General features: G+C 34.8%; 1 protein-coding gene and 1 pseudogene across 5 annotated transcripts in view; both read right to left on the bottom strand.

Moving 5' to 3' along the window:
• Positions 1-20,406, bottom strand: part of HECW2 (HECT, C2 and WW domain containing E3 ubiquitin protein ligase 2) — a 449,633-nt gene that overhangs the window by 213,935 nt on the left and 215,292 nt on the right. The gene's annotated exons all lie outside the window — the stretch shown is intronic.
• Positions 11,272-14,720, bottom strand: LOC141507603 (transmembrane protein 243-like; annotated as a pseudogene).

The raw sequence follows: 20,406 nt of genomic DNA, 5'->3' as shown, positions 1-20,406 counted from the left end.
AAATTTTAAAAATTGGAAAGTGAATATAAATGTGCATCTATCTGTGACTAGTGTAAAACCAAAAGGAAAATTTCTAGAATTCTAGAAGATGGCAAAATTTACAATTTATAATTTTAGTAGATTTTGAATTACAATTGTAAATTTTTGAGGCTTAGGATGATGTTTAATCACTTTTTCATCTATCCCAAGAGTCTGGTTCTGCATTGTTCAATAAATATTTTTGAATGACATGGTATTTAAAATTAGAAGGGATTCAGCTAGATTGTCTTTATGAAACTAAGAGGTAATAATAGAGGTGATTATCAATAATAACGCTAGCATTGCTATTCTCTTACTATCTTGCTAGATAGGCAGTATAAGTACCATCTTTTCCACACATTTTGTAGACAAAAGAAAAATGAGGCATACACAAAGTGACTTTCCCTAGTTAACTACAGCTAATGAATTTCAGAATCAGGACTTCAATTCAGGCCTTTAATATCATAGATGGGTATTCTTTCTGATATACTAAACCGTTTTCCTTAGCAATAATAGCAGTTCTTTACATTGATCCCCAGTAAATAACACCTGGGTTCTTTGCTGGTGTTGCTGTTTAGCCTTGTCTGACTATGATTCTCTGTAACCCCCATTTTGTGGTTTTCTTGACAAAGACACTGGAGTCATTTACCACTTTCTTCTCCAGTTCATTTGACAGATGAGGAAACTGAAGTGAACGGGGTTAAGTGACTTTGCACAGGGTCATACAGTTTAAGTGACTAAAGCCACATTTAAACTCAGGGAGATCAGTCTTTTTGATTCCCACTCCAGAGCTATTGGATTGCTTAGAGATTATTCCTCTCACCAATGACAATGACAGGAACCACGCTGTTGCACATTGGGCTTCCTTCTGGCTCTAGATCCTCTGATCCCTTATATCTCATGCTAAATCTTTGCGTAGTAGTAGTAGTAGTAGTAGTAGTAGTAGTAGTAGTAGTAGTAGTAGTCATTATACTAGGTTTCTGACTATGAATATAAAACTATATTCTAAAGAAGCTGTTCTCAAACTTCTGGGGTCCATTACCACCAATAAACTGTTAAAAATTAATCAGGACCTCCAAACAGCTTTTGTTTATATGGACTGATATCCAGGGGTGTGTAGGAGCAGCCAGTATGAACCAATTGTTAAACATTCTGGTCTAGCATTTATACTTCAGAAATAACAAATCAAAGCATGATTTATTATCTTGTTGACTATGGATAAGAAAGCATTGGAGAAAATGTTAATAATACAGATTAAAGTGTATTATTGTACATATTCTCCCACCAAAAAACAGTTATTAAACATGCAATATACCAGCACACTCATGGATATCTATGGATATTAATTGTAATAGAAATGGAAATAACAATATTATTATCAAAATAGTTTTGACCTCCCAAACCTTACAAAAGGTACACAGAAGCCTCTATCTGTCTCTGGACTACACTTAAAAACCAAAAATATTGTTTGATAGTTTTTCTTTTTATAATGCATCTATATTGTCATAATATTGTTTTCTCTGATGGATTGGCTTATGTCTTTCCAGTACCTAACATAATGTCTATCACATAGTAGGAGCTGATTTTTTTAAAAAAATTGTAAATGCAGTCTTACAAAAATTAAGAAACTCTTCCCTTCTTACAAATTTTAGCCTGTATTTTCAGTTAGCATATGAGTCATACTATCAATGAAAGCCTTCAATAAGTCATTTAAATCTGGATTATTAAAACATGCCATTTATTATTGTAGAAAACCATTTCTAATCTTATGAAATTTTGGCATTATAATACATTGCAGCTAACCTTTGCTTCCAGTACCTATAATTCAAGGTTTCTTTTCCTAACCCCCCCCCAAATACCAATACCTTGCTTCTATGACAATGCCAACACATTATTTGTATGATATGCACCATGACTGTCTTCAATGAACCCAAGTAAAATGACCCTAATTTGAACTTCATATACAAATTTCTAACAAATGTATTTTAATGAAACCTAAATTCATTCCTCACACTGTAAGAAAAATGATACAGAGCAAAGCTATTTCTCAACTGTTTATTCCACCAATGCCTCTAAATAGTTGCCATTAAAAAGCATGAAAAAGAAAATATTTAAAGGGGAAAAAGAGGAAAATAGTAGAAAGGAAATGACAAAAGGAAAGAAGGCAGAAAAGATAAATCATTGCCTATCAGGTTTGATTTCACAACATGCAACAAAAGGGAGTGATCCTTTCCTCTTCCACCTCCTGACATCAAGCTTCGTACAGCAACAGGAAAGAGTGTAGAGGTGTCCTCCATTCGGTAGTTACTATATCCCTTTTGAAAAAAAATAAAGACTTATGGATTGAGGTACCTTTTCGCTTAGAAGGGCATTACTTTCAATAAAAGGATCCCTGATCTCATTCTTCTAAGCTTTAGACGAGAGGGTCATACCATACCACTGAAATTTATATGCATCTCTCAATATGGTGGGAAAGTACATTCTGCGCATACTTCATTGACAAATCAGAAGGTAAGAGATCTGAGTTGTTCTCTACCATGACCTTGGGCATATCATTTTATTACCAACTTCCTCTTCTCCCATCTGTAAGCAAGAGATAATATTTTCTATCCAAAGTAAAGCCACAAGCCATCTAGGCTTCATGAGATAACATTTATAAACACTGAGTTCCTTGAAGAAACACTTATAATTGTATGTATAATCTGGAATATTATTACTTAATCTCAGCAGAGAATCATAGTTTTTCTAAGACTCAAATGCCACACCTTTATTTACTTGGAAAATTTTATGTATATGTATAGAAATTTTTAATGTACCTTTTTCACAGAAGCGATTCACAATAAATTAATTTCCATCTTTTTTATAGCATTCAAGGAGAAAGGGTCTGGGAAGAAAAAGAATCAAGTATAAACTTTGGCACTAAAAGGTAATATTTCCTTTTTTAAACTTTTATTTAATTTTTACATCAGTCATTTTAGATATATTCCTCCTCTACCAAGCTTTGGAACCTACTCTATAACAAAGCAAAAGCAGCCCATATAGTGACCTTATCTGACTGTGTCTGTAAAGTTCCGCTTCTATAATTTCATTATCTATTCCAGGAGATCAAGTTTAGGCATTATAATTACTAAAAATGACTAAAGCTTATGTTCCAAGAAATAAACAATCAAAAGAAGCCAAAACATCCTGGTTACTCAAGGATCTGTAAAACTATTTGCGGACCCAATGGCTATTGGTTCATATAGTTGCATTTGAATCATCAATTAACCTTTGTCAGTTGGACTAAGGTTTTTATACTTAAGAGAAAGAGTCATTTCAGGGAAACCTAAGGTGTTATATTGATTGGGATTCATCCATCCATTAAAAGAACTATGCTAAAATATAGGCTAGGTGAGATATCAAGTTCCTATCTTCTTGGAATTTAGTCTTGTAGAAGGATGACACAAATAGATAAATATAATGAAAATATTAATATGCCATTTAGAGAGATAAATAAAGTAGTACAAGAGGTTCAAGGGGAAAGATGATTACTAATACACATTTCAGAGAAGGATTTTACACTGAAGTAGCATATAGGTTGAACCTTTAAAAAATGAGTCAGAAAGGACATGAGAAGAAATTGAAGAGCATTATTTTCTGTGATAAGCTATTTATAGTAATACAACCTTATTCATTCTGGAAGGTGTTTATTCCTAACCTTCCCCAAAAGGAGTTATTAAAGGAAAAAGCCTTGATAAACAATGAAATTTATAAGTTCCCTATAATTTGGGAGAAGGGTGTTATTCTCAAAGAACAATGTCAATTAAAGCAAAATTAGCTTTGTGGACCAACCTTGGCAGATGCTTTATCACAGGGCATTTATCAAGCACTTTCTATATTCCCCAGGCACTTATGCTAAGCAGTGAAGATAAAATATAAGCAAACAAGACAGCCCTTGCTTTCAGGAGCTTTCATTTTAATGAAATTAGCTAATAAATTCAATGAATAAGAACTAATTTTTCTAATATCATCTCACAGCAAGGATGGGGCCTAGAATGAGGATTTCATTTGTTCAAGGAGCTCCCATGAGAAACACCTTCCATCAATAAAGGTCACTTTCTATTCTGCAACTAATAGTAACATCTATGAATACATTGGCCAGCATAATCTAACAGTCAACAGTCACAAAGTCTGACTGGTTAGCCTAATAAAGCTCCTCTTGCACCCACCCTAAGCTACTGTCTCCAGTTTAAAGATATTCTGCACAAAGTTTCTGGCATGGCCAATAAGTTCATAAGTTTTAACTGTATTTCTTTGTTACCAGGGTTGATTCTATTGAAGAATGGAGGAGAAATCTTAAGGAAGTATCTGATTTTTTTAAAGCATCCATAAAACATCTTCAATAGATAAAATATGAATATAAATTTGAAAGGGATATTCTGCACAAAGCTATCTCTGGAGATATAAATTGCACACTCAAGTTGGGATCAGATTTATTGGTATCTGTGTCTGGTCCATTCCTATTTGAAATGATGGATAGCATGAGATGCAGAACTTTTTTCTTAGATTGAACACATATCCTGTTAATTAATAACAGCATAATCCATTGATTTATGTGCCTTTCTTGTTTCCCAGAACAAAGAAGGGAAGGAACACACCTCTCCTCACTAGCCCAGGGACAGTTGCACATGCTGGACACAGGCCTAATATGAATTCAGCATGTGGGTACCTTGAAAATTGCTCCAAACTCAATAGGACACAAATTCTTCATTAAAAGATACTTCTTTCTCTGGTGATACTATAAGGTGGAGGCCAACAAAAGGAATGGGCAGGCTCAGAGTTTTGGGCAATGCCCTCCTATTGTATATCTGAAATTAAGATAGCCTCAGGAAGCCAGGAACCTGGGCTCCTTTAATTATACTGAATGAGACTTCCCACTTCACAGCTAGCATTAATATATCATGAAGTTGCTCCTTTCCATATAGTTCTATATAACCTTCAATAAATAACTAGTAAATCCATCCTGTATGATCATTTCAGGTATCTACTAATTTAAACCCAAACAATAACTGTCCAGTTCATCAGAATAATATAGTGTGTTTACTCTTGGCTAAGCTTATAAGACCTAGAAAATCTAAAAATTTGTCAATATGATTTGTCAACATGGTTTCTATATTTGGCTGTTAATGTTGCACTGTCTTATAACATACTTTATACTGTTACAATGAATTGTTGTCTCTCTAGTATTATTTAATTGTTTCCTATGTGAACACTATGAGTTAGAGGTATATAATTCAGAGCAGTAGGAGGCCTAGATGTTATTTAATAAAAACGGAGTATAGTAAAAAGAATGCTAAATTTGGAGTCAGAGGCTTGTTTTTCAATCTAAGACTCAAAAGTGTTACCATGAAAAAGTCACTTTAACTTTGTTGAAACTCAATTTAGTTTCCTTAATAGGGGGTATTCATACTACTACTACTACTACTACTACTACTACTACTACTACTACTACTACTACTACTACTACTACTGCTACTACAGGGCTGTCATGAGGAAAATACTTTTCAAACCTTAAGGTGTTATTTTTTTTGAAAGGAAGAATAATCCTTACCTGTGACTTCACCAGTATAGGAGTTCCAGTGTCAAAGATCCCTCCACCAATGCAAATCAATAACTTCTCTATAACTTAGAATCTTAGAGAATCTCCTGGGAACATTAAGAAGAGTGACTTACCCATTGTGACAAAATTGTATGTGTCAGAGGCAGGGCTTAAAACTGAATGTTTCTGACTCCAAATCTGATGCTCTAATACACTTTACCAAACTGCCTTTCTAAAATTCCATATACATCCCAGCTAATACAGGCCCCATCATTTTAGGGACAAAAAGATTAAGCTCATTTTCCCCTAAATATATGATAAATCTCTTCAGTGTAAAGATTGTATGCCACTTTATAATGTTATGATAGAGCTAAAAGTAATGAGATATGAGTTTTAATCTTGCAGCTCTAAGTACAGCTATGTAACCATGAATAAAGCAATTCATCTAGTATCTCGACTTTCTCCTCTGTAAAAAAGGGGATAGTAAATAACTATGGTATCTTTCTCACAGGGTAATTATTAGGACATAAAGAGATAAATATATTATATTTGATCATAAGATCTGGGGCATATAGTAAAGTTTGGTTCCTCCTTCTTGCTATATGTGTGTATATGTGTGTGTGTATTATATATATATATATATATATATATATATATATATATATATATATATATATATAATATGTAATTTCAAAGCTCATACATCAACTAAAATTCTATCTCTGTGCAATACACAATTTCTGCAAATATTACTATTGTTTATATCATACCCTTCTTCTGTTCTTACAATGACTTCCAAATACCCTTAAATATCTCCTATAGTAAAAACATTAGAATAGTGAAAGCATCTAAATTTCTATGAGATAGAATATAGAGATAATCTGCAAACAAGTTATGCTTCTAAAACAATTTTGACTGTTAACAGTATTCACATCTTACCTTTCTTTAAGTTTTGGAACAAATGAGGAGCTACAATCAAATCATAATTATTCCCTGTAAGTATATTAATCCTATAATATGCAATAGAAGGAAAACTGACTTTGGAGTCAAAGGACCTTGATTTTAATCCTAGCTTGATCTATTGCCATGGACATGTTAATCATTTCTATGGGAATGAAAATCTTCATTTTATAAATCAGGGAATTGGACTATGATGACTACTCATTACCTAAGCAGTCATTTTTTTTCCCCTCACCTCTGCTCTTTTATTCGTATAATTATGTTCTTCTCCATGGCCCACATTGTTCACAGAAACTCATCTATCTATTCCTATGAAAAATAATAAAGGTGATGGTAGTGGACACACTCCAGGCTCAGAAGGAAATAGAAGGCAAGCCAACTGTATATGATTGACCATAAAATATGCATAAGACCACAGAAATATGACAACTTGAGGTCATTTTTTTTTTGTCCAGCTCTACACTCTACTACCTGCTTGGCACTGGATTACCATAGGCTGAACTCCAAATCCCCACTCTGAACTTTGTGGTAGCTCATGATTTAAACCCTGCTTTGGACACTTCTCTCCCTCTCCAACTCCCTCACCCCCTAAATCTGTCCCTTACAACTTATCTGTCAGGTTCTTGATTTCTTGATTCTGTGTTGTTCATACAACATTTCTGATCCCTGGCCATCCAGAAACACCTGATCTGAAACCCTCCTCCTCACAAATAACCAAATTGAGAAGGGTTCGGTCAGCACCATAAGATATTCAACAAGCACCAACAACTATGTGGTTTACCAAAAATGTACCTATTCTCAATGAGAGTCTGAGGTACACAGTACAAAAATGCCCTCCTCTCTTCCATCTCTCATTGAAACTCTATCCAACTTAAACCCAGTTGCTGCCTCCCTGTCCACAAAGCCTTCTATGATTTGTTCCAAGAGGAAGTAACCTCAATTTCTTCTTCACTTACATATAATACTTTGTTTCTCTGTTATGTACTTATCCTATTATTTTCCATTATCCAAGTTTTACATCCTCTACTGACTATAAACTACTCCTCAAGGTCAGGGACTATAGTGTTTTTAACATAATAGGAACAATATGGAATGTTTATTAAAAATATGAATATGCATAATTAGCTCTTCAAAGGAGCCCCAAGTGATGTAAACTACCAACCAACAAGTTCAAAGGTTTCTCCAACACTGGCAGCCATGAACAAAACAGAAAATGAAAATCTTCTAGCCATTTCCCCACCAAAACTGCCATCTTACCACTACCAACACTGCCTCCCAACTCTCACTGCCTCTCTACTCCTCACTTGGGACAAAGTCTCAATTTTCTCATTACTTTCTAGCACTTATAAGAAAAACTTCAAGACAGGAGCTGTAGAGAGAAGTCTGGGGGCAATTTATGGAGCAAAAATTAAAAAGGAACAAAAATAAAACAATGAAAGCTATATATCTACAGAGTTTTTCATGGCACAGTGGATAAAACACCAACAGTCAGGAATTAAAAATTTAGCTTCAAAATTTGGCTCTGACACTTCTTGGTTGGTGACTTAGGCAAGACACATACTTTCTAAGTACCCAAAGCATCTTCTTAGGACTTTTCTGCTAAGTCAGAGCAAGGTTTTGACAGAGGGATTTTCCACACCAGACATTCCCCAGGATGATCACAGATTCTTTTTTGACCTATTTTGATACTCTTTTAGGCATGAGAATACAAAGACAAAAATTGAATATATACATATTTATATATATATGCAAATATATATATATATATATATATATATATATAACTATCTATAAGTATATGGGCAACTAGGTGGTGCAGTGGATTGAGCACTAGACTGGTAGTCAGGAAGAATTCTCTTCCTGTGTTTAAATCTGATCTCAGATACTTCCAAGCTGTGTGACTAAGAAAACCTCAAATAGAATCACAGAGAGTTGGACATGACTGAAAAAAACCAAGTGAACAATATCTAGATATAACTGGTATGCTTTTAGATGTATATACATACATAAAACACATATACATACATTATACATAGATACATATAGATGTTTACAAGTATGCATTTAAGTTTATATGCACATATATAGATATATAAATGTATATAAGTATATAATTACACCGCAATTTTATATGTAGATATAAAGTAGTTATATATAGCATATGTGCACATATATATGTATAAGTAGATCCTTTATAAGCATAGATGTATTGTGAGTATATATACCTGCATAGACATATAAGTTTATCTGGATATATATATATATATATATATATATATATATATATATATATGTGTGTGTGTGTGTGTGTGTGTGTGTGTGTGTGTATATGTATATATGTATATATGTACAAGTATATAGCTGTATTTATATACCCACAAGTTTATTATATGTATATATATGTAAAACTATACATATATAGGAACACTAGAAGTTTTTATTGCATACCTACATATACATATATGAATACATGCCCAAGTATATTTTGTATATTTAACATATAAAAAATAAATATAAGGGGGTGGGCTAGGTAGTGCAGTGGATAGCACCGGCCCTGGAGTCAGGAGTACCTGAGTTCAAATCCTGCCTCAGGCACTTAAAAATTAACTAGCTGTGTGGCCTTGGGCCACTTAACCCCATTGCCTTGCAAAAAAACCTAAAAAAAATATAAATATAAGATGGACTTTTTTGGGGGGAGTGGGAAGTGAGGTCAGAAAAAATACTATGTAGAAGATAATGCTTAAACAGGATTTTGAAGGACACAGAGATTTTAAGAGGTTAATAGTCCTAGGAATGAGGGAGAACTCCATCTACATATGCAAATGGATCTCACTGATTGGTCAACAATAGATTCCAGGTCAAGCCTCACTTTGTTTGGGTCCTTATTGACTCACAGTGATGTAAATAGTCAATTGTTTGTCTTTGAGCCAGAAACACTAAGGGTCTTCCCTTCCCAGATCCCTTAAATCCCTGGATGGGATGCCTCAATCAAACTGAGACCCTTAGCTTAAAAAAGGCCAAGATCTCCACTGCATGCAGAGCCATGTCCAGCAGTCCTGATCCACATATATATATGGCCACTGAACCTAGATGGCTCTGAAAGAGGAAGTGAAGCTGGTGACTTTACCCCACCTCACTTAAATCCAAATTCATTTGCATGTCATGGCATCACATCCTGATGTCATGATCTTCTTGGAGAACTGAGGGCAAATCACAACAACAATGGAAATGATAGAGTGTTGTGCATGAGAAAAGTAAAGGAGGTTACTTTGTCTACCCTATAGTGTGGGAAGGGGAGTAAAATATATAGAGCTGGAAAGATAGGTTGGGTCCTAGTGTGAAAGCCTTTTAAAGCCAGAGATATTTATATTATGGGGATATTTGTATTCCAAGCACTTGGTACAGTGTGTGACACAGTGGGCACTTAATAAATGTGTGTTGTCTGATTAAGGGTGATCACAAACCTTTGAGTTTATTTAGTAAGGGTTGACATGGTTGGACTGGCAATTGAAGAATTTCATGGAGTTCGATTCACAAAAAACTCACTGAATAAATTGTTCCAAAGATATTAAAGGCTCATAACAAAAAGGGTCAACTCATATTGTGTCTGTAAACAGAATACCAGTGTTCTAGGATCTCTAAATGACCAGAACAAAAAAGGTAACAGTTGCTTCAGAATCTAAGAGTCAAATCTCAAGCTTTTATCACAGTCCCAAATTACAATTTGACAGCAAAGCTCTAGTCAATAGCATAGTGGCACCTTTGTAAGCAGGGAGCACTATGGGATTCCTGAGTGCTTTCTAAAAAAGATCGACTAATTATAACTGCCAACATTGCAGAAATGCTGCATCACTTCCGTTCCATACATCACTGAGGAAGCACTGCAGACATAGGAAGGATTTTCCAGTGGGGGAGGGAAGGATAGGGCTTATGACTAATGCCTGCATTCCTGGGGAAAGATATGTTTTTGTTTGTTTTTGAGTGAAAAGATAAGGTTATGTATTGTGTTAAAATCAAGTTCTTTGGCTGAACTAAGAAAGCCTAGAAATAGTTCAGAAACTCTGCCTTTTCTTGGCTTGAAAATGTGCTTTCAAAGAGATTATTTTTATAAACTAAGTATGCACAGAAAGTGTAGTTACTCCATTTCTATCCCAATACCCAAAAATCTACATTGTCCCAGGCCAAAATGATGTTCTTGGATAAAATCTTAAGCATAGTTTTTATTTGCATCAATCATAATCCTATGTAATTAAAGAAAAATTTACATGAAATATCTTCTAGATTGGGGGAGTTTTCACCCTCCACTGACTTTCACTCCTCATAGGCAAAAGCAAAGTGCTTTCTTTGCCCTTTTTCTAAAAGGCTAATTTGCTTTCTGGCAAATACTGTTGTTTTCCCAAATGCTGCTTAAAGTATAATCATCACTTTTTACTTCTATCAAAAGAGTTTAAAATGAAGATTTTTAATAATTTTTATTTAGTATTTTAAATTTCCCTCAATTACATGTAAAAACAATTTCTAATATTCATTTCTAAAACTGTGACTTTCAAATTCCCCCCTCTTCCTTTCCTTTTTACCTCCCTCATTGGGAAGACAAGTGATGTGACATATATATATATATATATATATATATATGATGAAAAAGTCAAGCAAAACATTTCTATATTAATATGTAGTAAAAGAAAATAAAGAACAAAAAAAGTAAAAAGGTATGCTTCAGACTGTACATAGATTCCAGCAGTTTTTTCTCTTGAGGAAGGATAGCATTTTCTCTTGAAGAGGATAGCATTTTTCATCCTAAATCCTTTAGTGTTGTCTTGGATGTATTACTGAGAATAGTTATAGTTCTTCATCATACAATACTGCTATACTGTATATTGTACTGTATACAATGTTCTCCTGGTTCTGCTCACTTCACTTTGCATCAGTTCATGTTAGTCATTCCAGATTAACAATCACTTTTAAATTTTACAATTTAGGGACATGAGCTTTTTGATTTTTGAACTAGAAGAGATTTGAAAGGTAACCAATTTGGCTTTCTCATTTTACAAATGATTCACCAAGGACACAATAAAATAAGCTGCACAGGAAGCATTTTCCCACTATTTCATCTATCATACATGCCTCACTGCATGATCCTAACCATACAATTACTTCAGATTACTAATTTTATTTCACTCAACAATGAACCTAAAGTCATATGATAGAACACATTTCAAAATATAAGGCTAGGGCGGCTAGGTGGCAAAGTGGATAAAGCATCATCCTTGGAGTCAGGAGTACCTGGGTTCAAATCCAGCCTCAGACACTTAATAATTACCTAGCTGTGTGGCCTTGGGCAAGCTACTTAACCCCATTTGCCTTGCAAAAACCTAAAAAAAAATATAAGGCTATACTGTACCTCAAATCCAAGCTATGCATGGCTGCTCCAACACAGAATGAATTTTAAAAGTTTGGAAAAGCAAATTTGAATATCTTCTACCTCTCATTTTTATGAGGGAATTAAGCTAAAGTTGCTCATGATATCACATTACAAGGATATAATCATTAAGCTCACATAACTTCCAGGAAAAAATTTTACTATGCTTTAAAAAAAATTGTTGTTTACTAGCATCCAACTTTTTGTGTTTAATATGCTAAGTTCTAGGAGAAAAAAAAGAAAAGTATACCATGCCCTCAAGGAGCTTACAGATAATGCATGAAAAGTAAGAAGTGAGACACCATAGGGTACTTGGCTCTGCTTGGGGGAAAATGGAAGTGCTGCAGTTTGAGTTGGGGATCATGATATTCATGAAGTAGAAATTAAATAGAGCCATTGATGGAGTTACCTGGAAAGTTCTGAGCTCTTTATAAAGGAAAGTTTTGGGAGAAGTTTGTGGCTCTACCTTCCAGCCTTCCTTTTAGAAGAAAGGGGAAACTGAAGGAGCTGAAGTATTGATTATTAAAGGGAAGTCAATCTGCATGGGTGATGAGATTTCAGGTGAGCAGTTTATCATCATTTTAGGTTATCATTAGTATCATTAGTTCTACCTCCCATTTAGATACCTTCTTTTCTCTCATTCCTTTTCTCCTTCCTTTAATATATTTCCTCCATACACCTACCTAGTACAATTATAGTTCAGTCATTTCAGTCATGTTCAACTCTTCATAACCCCATTTGGGGCTTTCTTCACAAAGATCCTGGAGTGATTTAATGTTTCTTTCTCCAGCTTATGTTACATCTGAGAAAACTGAGGGTTAATTACTTGCTCAGGGTCACACAATCGGTAAGTGTTTGAGGCTAAATTTGAACTCAGGTCTACTTGACTCCAGACTCAACACTATCCACTGTGCCCCTTAGCTGCCCAGTATAATTTCTATCTTTCCTTAAGTCTCAATTATTACATAAGCCTCCTCCTATTCCCCAATATTATTTTCTATTTAAATTGTGTATATGGCTTTTTAAAATTTCTTTGTGTCCATGTTGGTTCTCTTTAAAGCATAAACTATTTCCTCTTTTATTTGTATTCTCATTTAAAGATTTGTTGAATAAATAAATGAATATAAGAGCATAAATGTGAATATTTTTGTCATGGTGAACTTCCACATCTTACAGTCTTTCTTTCTTGGCTTTATTCAGTCCTGTTGAAAGGTATTTTCCCTTATATTTTTCCTCAATTATTTATTAAATATTTCTAGATAAAAGCATAGGTTAACATACTATATTTTTCCATGGTATCTAATAATCAATGACTATAATCTCACCTTTTGACAATGCTAAAGAGTCCATATGATCAAATCTGATGCTGTATCTGAGCTGTGAAAAGCAAATAATTTTAAAATAGTTCAATTGAGGGGGGTAGGTAGATGGCATAGTGGATAGTGCACTGGCCCTGGACTCAGGAGTACCTGAGTTCAAATCAGCCCTCAGACACTTAATAATTACCTAGCTATGTGGCTTTGGGCAAGCCACTTAACCTCACTGCCTTCAAAAGAAAAAAAAAAAACAAAAAAAATAGTTTGACTGATTAAAAGTCATGGTCTTTAAGAGTTCTTCCAGTTCTATGATGATTCCATGATGACATAAGTCACAATTATGGCTATTTCACCTCAAAAAATGGAGTTAAGCAATTATGTAAGAGCAAACAAGATTTCCATAATTCTGTTATCTGAGCAGTTAAAATTAAAACACTTTGTAATTTAAATTGCTACCTTTAACTAAGTTTAAAGGGAAAAATCATTTTAACAGAAAATGTTCTCCAATTATATCAAGGATTTGTGTGATTTAGGTAAGTCTTTTTTTGTATAAATTATTTTATTTATTATTGTAATTAGATTTTCACAATCAGAGTTTTGTCTTTTTTACCATCTAATGTGCTTTCTTTTGTTAATGTGAAATTGTAGTTACAAGCAATGGTTGGTTGCATAGGGAACAAAATAATTGTATATTCAGTTTAACAGAAATAAAAGAATATTTGTCTTACAGCTTGTTGTTTGTTATATAACCTCCTCCCAGTGCTATAGTACATTGTAAAAAGAAAACAAAAAAAAAATTCAAAAGTGAAAAGAACTTGTGCCATTCTGAATCTATACGTGTGGAATGTTCAAAAGTGCACCATCAGCTCTTTAAAATGGAAAAGCATGTCACATCTTAGCTCCCAAACAAGAAGGAATTTAGATTTGCATTTAACATGAAAATCATGTATTGTATTCCTGAATAATCTTGCTTCATCTTCAGTTTACTTTTTCCAGAATTCCTGTTCAGAGTTTTAATTTGTAGCTGAGAACTGTCTTAGTTTTATTCACTGGCAGCATCATTTTCCCACATCGTGGAAGTAGAGGTTGGCACATATACATAACATGATGATATAGTAATAAGATATGATATAATGATATAGTAAATTAGATTTCTAAATTTCGGTTCCAAATCTCCTTGTCGATACCAGTAGATAAGTATGCAGGTAGTAATGCAACTCAAGGAGATACAAACGGCAAAAAATATATTCAGTGGTTTTGGAGGTAGTTGAGGGAACACAAAAGCACTGGTCAAAGTTACCAGAAGCAGCAAAGATGTCAAGCTGCCAACAACTAGATTAATGATACGATCCCTTGCCGAGGTTTCCCCGAACAGGGGCCTGTTGTCCAGGCCGGCGGTGCCGTAGGTCCTGGCTCCGAACTCCTCCATGTGCCCCGCGAGCTGCGGCCGCCAACTCAGTCCCACGAGGCGGGCCGCACGGGGCAGGCGGGCGGCGCCCCCGCCCCCTCGGAGCCCTTCCTCATGCCAACAGGTAGGTCCTCGGGAGATTAAGTAAGTCTTAACGAGTTATCTGAAGCTCAGAAAAGTTAAGTGGTCTGACCACAGATAGTTAAGCAGTGAGTAAGTAAAAGAGGCAACATTAGCTGCAACTAAGCATTTTATCTGAGTCATCTTTCCCTGCAAATTCACTCATCAAAATCATAATAAGACAATCAATGAAAGTTTTTTAAGTCCTATTTCACTATTTGAGCTAAAGTGCAAAGGAAGGATGGGGGAGATAGAAAATTAGAGGAGAAACAGAAGTAAAGGAGATCTGTGAAATATGGAAACTTGAGGTAATCATGATCAGACTTTTAAAATAAAAAAGTATATGATTCAAAGGACATTTTCTCTAACAAGAAAACCAATCAGGCAATCAATCAACATTTATTAGGTACCTATTATGTATGAAGTACTGTGTTCTAGGTAATAAGGCTACAAAGACAAAAAGGAAACTCAATGTAAGTTCCTTTAAGACAAGAGCTAACAGAAAAGACAATAAGAATCAATACAAGTATATAGAAAATACATACAAAGCATAAACAAGGATACCTTTAAAAAAAAAAATCTTGGGGGCAGCTGGTAGCACAGTGAATAGAGCACTGGCCCTGGAGTCAGGAGGACCTGAGTTCTAATGTGATCACAGACAGGTAATAATTACCTAGCTGTGTGACCTTGGGCAAGCCATTTAACCCCACTGCCTTGCAAAAATTAAAAAAAAAACACAGAAAAAGAAAATCTTAGCAGTTAGGGGAATGAAGAATGATCTCACAAAGAATGATCTCACTTGACTTAGTTTTGAAGAAAACCAAATTTTCCAAGAAGTGAAGACAAGGTGAGAGAATACATTCCAGGTATGAGGTACAGGCAGCACAAAGACAGAAATGAAAAATGAACTGTCTCATGTAAGGAATAGCAAGAAGAATAAAATAAATAAAGCATAGAAAGCATAAAAAGAAGGAATGTTAAATAAGACTACAAAAGTAGATTGAGATCAGGTTGCTACTTAAGGGTAACTGGGAGCCATTGAAGTTGACAGGGGGCAGGCGACTTGGTCAGAACTGAATTTTAAAGAAAACCCAAATCTGGTGACTGAATGGGGAGAAAAATGGAGCAGGAAAATACTAGAGGAAAGGAGATCAAATGGAAAGATATAACATTAGTTTAGGCAAGAAGTGATGAGAATTAAATCTTTTAAACCAGAATAGACATGATTTTGTGAGTAAAAGGGGATATATTGTAGAGATATTATGGAGAAAGAAATGGCAAGATGTGGCAAATGATTTGATACATGGGAATGGGTAAGAGTAAGGAGTAGAAGATGATATTGAGGGTGAAAGCCTAGAAAAATTGTGGTCCTAAAAAGAAATTAGAAAAGCAGTAGTTTTGGAAGGGGAAAGAAAATGAGTTCTGTTTTGAATTTGAGACGAATACAATATATTCAGTTCAAAACATCTAATAGGCAGCTGGTGATATGATACTACACTTTATAAAAGATACCAGGGAAGGTTATCTAGATCTGACAGTCATGTATGTAGAGCTGATAACTGAGTCCATGGAAGCCAAGGTAAAAGATTGTAGAGAAGAAGGTCCAGGGCAGAGCCTTAGGGGATAAGCACAGAAGATTGAGGAGTGTTCAAATTTTGCAAAAACCCAGAGAGAAAAGATTACATAAGAGGAGAGAATGGCCACTGTGGCAAATGCTACACAGAGGTGATAAAGGATGACCATTAAAAAAGGCAATTAGACTTGGCAATTAAGAGATCATTAGTATCTTTGGAGAAATTAGTTTCAGGTGAATGAGGTGGTCAGACATTAGACTGAAAAGAATTAAAAAGTAATTGTAACTTTTTTTCAATAATTGTGTTTCCCACTAATAATTTTTAATTCTATGCTTGAAGTATTTTTTCACTTCATTTCTTCCTCTGAATTGAATAGGAAAATAGTATTAGAATGTCTTACTATCAATGTGAAACATAACTTTATAATGATGTAATATATGTGTCTGACATTCAACATGAAAAAAATAGAAAACAGGCACTCAGAGGACAAAAATAACTTCCTTTTCATTAATACAGAGGAAAACCATGACACTAAATCTTTACTATGACATCATTTCCTCAAATGTACCTATTCAGTAACTTGAAACAATTTGGTTCTAATTAGTTTCTTTGTAATTAATGAATTGTAGTCAACAACTCTTTTAAATATTGTTGTCCAGAAAGACCTTGTAAAAAAAGCTAAAGCATTCAATACATTAACAAGGGAACTGAAATGAGAAGTCACTCACTGCCTTTGTTTTGTTCTTAAATGACATAGCAGGTTCCAAATTTTCGATAATTTCTTTTTCCTTTGACTTTTCCCTTCATGACTAATATTGCCTTAATTATCAAAACAATAATTTGAAATGTGGATCAAAGGATTAATAGTTGAAAACTTAACTATAAAGACTATTTGAGTCTAACCCCTTCTTTTGACAAATGAGGAAACCCAGGCCTAGAGAGGAGGTTAAATAACATGCCCAAGGCCACACATGGAGACAGGATTCAGACTCAGCTGCCTTGGTTAGATATCCAGTATTCTCTCTATTGTTTCATGTGCTTTTAACTGGTCTATTTGATCTCAGGGTCCCCAAACATGTATTCATTTTTCTTTCAGCTTTTCTAACTTTGGTATTTTCACTGGGTGTATGCCTCTATATTTTCTGTTTCTCATCCTTTATATCAGAAAGACTGGCTATTTTATTTTTTTCTCTTTGACTCCCTCTCATTTTTATTTATTCTTCATCTTCATATTGCTGCTGACAAATGATGTGCTTTGTGAGCTTCTCCAAGCAAAAGGCATGTAGCATTTTCTCATCCTGTTCCCCAACCCATAAAAGAAATGGCACATCCTGGTAAGGAGGCAAGTCATCAGTCCTATCTACCATCAGCTCTTTCCTTTTTCTTTTTACAAAGAAAATCTTTCTTCTCAGTCTCTTTGACTACCTCTGATAATTAATTTTCATGGAATCACAGTTTATTAATATTAACCAACTGAATATTGAAACTTCTCTTAATAGACTGTGTATTTCAATTTCACAAAGGAAAACAACTAAAGTTACCCTCTATCCTTGACTTTTGTTTTTGGTACAAGTGGAGAACTCACCCAAAATAGAGTTCTTTGAATTTCAAGGGCCCCACCATCATATTTTCTCAGGTTCTGTCCCTTTTAGGCACCCATCATAAAAAAGACATGGTATTAACCTATGAAAAGGTCAGGAAATTAAAGGGGGTATTTTAATATTTATAACACAGTATTCCATCTTCTAAGATCATAAAGCTCACTGTGTGAACGAAATTATAGAAATGGAATTTTAGTCTCACGTGTTTAGGCCGCTAAGAGAAGGCCAGTCTATATCCTCTACCAGCTTCAAATTTGAAATATCCAGGAAAATTTGATTAAAAATTGACATCTCTACCACCACCTACAATGGAATTTTGAAATAGCTTTTATGTCCTTACATTGAAAATAAAAATTATACAAGGGAACAAAACGTGGCTGCCTGGGTAACAGGGTACCTTCTCTTGACCTCAGTTTTCTCACCTGCAAAATGAAGGGGGTAGACTAGATGATCTCTAAGAGTATTTCCAGTTCAAAATCTTAAGTTTTTTATTTAATGAATTTATTAAACTTATTAAATGAATTCTGCACTTAAAAGTTGCGTTAATAATGAAAAGCACCAGTAGATATTTAAAATAAAAAATAGAAATCGGGGCAGCTAGGTGGCGTAGTGGATAAAGCACCGGCCCTGGAGTCAGAAGTACCTGGATCCAAATCTGGTCTCAGACGCTTAATAATTCCCTAGCTGTGTGGCCTTGGGCAAGCCACTTAACCCTGTTTGCCTTGCAAACAACCTAAAAAAAATAGAAATCAAGGATGGTTCTGAAATTATATTATTTCTTCTCTCTGCAGCCCTTATGACCAAGTGATGGCCTGAATTTAATTAAGCCTTCCCAGCTGGGGCAGCAAGGTTCCACAAGGAAGTCTTGAATTAGGAGTAGTATTTGGAAAACGTCTAGGTCAGTAACCAAAATACAAATCACAAAATTGAAGGTCAAGCAGCACTGTAGAGTCTGAACAAGAACTTTTCTGGTCCTTAGAGAGATAATCTGGTCCACATTTTATAGACATGGAAACTGAGGCCTGTCACTAAGCATAGAACTCACCTTCCAAAATGCAGTTTGGGGATCCACAAGGTGATATGGGAAGGACAGAAGCTTATGCTCTATCCATTTTAAGGATGAGGAGAAAATGGGAACATGAGTCAGTTTAGAGAAGACAGAGAGGACTTGGGCCAATGATTTACAGGGATGGGGAAAAGGATAAAAAGGACGACTCATTTCTCTCCTGAAAATGACTAGAAAATGACAACAAAGCCCACTTGGGTAAAATTCACTAAAATTAGTGTCATAAGTAGATAGCAGATAACTGAATTTGTTATCAGAGAACTTGGATTTTAATATTAATTTTGATACTTTCTATATGACCTTCAGAAAACAACAATCAATATAAACTTCATCTTCAAAATTAAGAAGCTAGGTTATGTGATTTATAATGTTCTCTCCTGATCTCAATCCTGTAATCCTATAAAAATAAATGGGCTGGCACTGGGAGTCATTTGTGCCAAAGTAATTTCACTATAAAACTTCCCAGAGAAAGATAGTGGAAGATTAAGGGCAGTACTGCCTCATAAACAAGGAGGTTGTGGGGGAGAATAAAACAGGTTTAAAGAAAGCTTAAAAACAGTCCCAACTGAACAAAGTCATCTCATAGGCATTTACAATGAAACTAGAAGGAGTCCAACAAAGAAATAAAAAACAAAAGAAACTAATAAAGTTTGTTAGAATGACTTCTTTTTAAAATCATGGATGGTAGAGCCGACCCACATTTGGTCAAAAACATTATAGTTCTAGAAAGGCCACACAAGGGAAAAGAAACAACTTGCATGAAAATAAAGATGGAAAAGCAGCTAGGGCAGCTCTAACAGCCTGGCATGATGGAAAAACATGAGCGCTAGAGTAGGAAGACCTGAATTCAAATCCCACCACATTGTGCTGCTTCTCTGTGTAACTTGAGACAAATCATTGGACCTCAGTTTCCTTATCAGCATAATAGGGGTTAATACTAGACTCCTGAGCTCTCTTCTAGCTCAGAAGTTATGATTCAACATACAAACAGAGAAGATTGATACTGGGGCAACACAATCTTGAGAGCACTGAAGGATTAATTCTCAAGGTATGTGAAAAAGAAGAAGATACCAAACCAAAGTGCAATACTTCAGACCTCATTAACAATATCAAAAAAGAGGACAGGTCTGGGTGTTAGAAAAGCCTGAGTCCAAATCCCATTCAAGATGCTTTCTGACTGTAAGATCTTAGGAAAATCACAATTCTCTTTAGCCTCATTTTCTTCATCTGCAAAATGGGGATAATAATAGATCAAGTATCTATGAATAGATAATAATGGATTATTCCAGGTTGGGTCAGGCTGACTCAGGTCAGTTCCCTGGTTTACATCTGATAATGGAACACAA

The sequence above is a fragment of the Macrotis lagotis genome, chromosome 1 (genome assembly GCF_037893015.1).
Source record: "Macrotis lagotis isolate mMagLag1 chromosome 1, bilby.v1.9.chrom.fasta, whole genome shotgun sequence".
Classification (NCBI taxonomy): Eukaryota; Metazoa; Chordata; class Mammalia; order Peramelemorphia; family Peramelidae; genus Macrotis; species Macrotis lagotis.
Note: the sequence above shows the minus strand (reverse complement) of the source record. Positions and strands in the feature narration are given on the sequence as shown.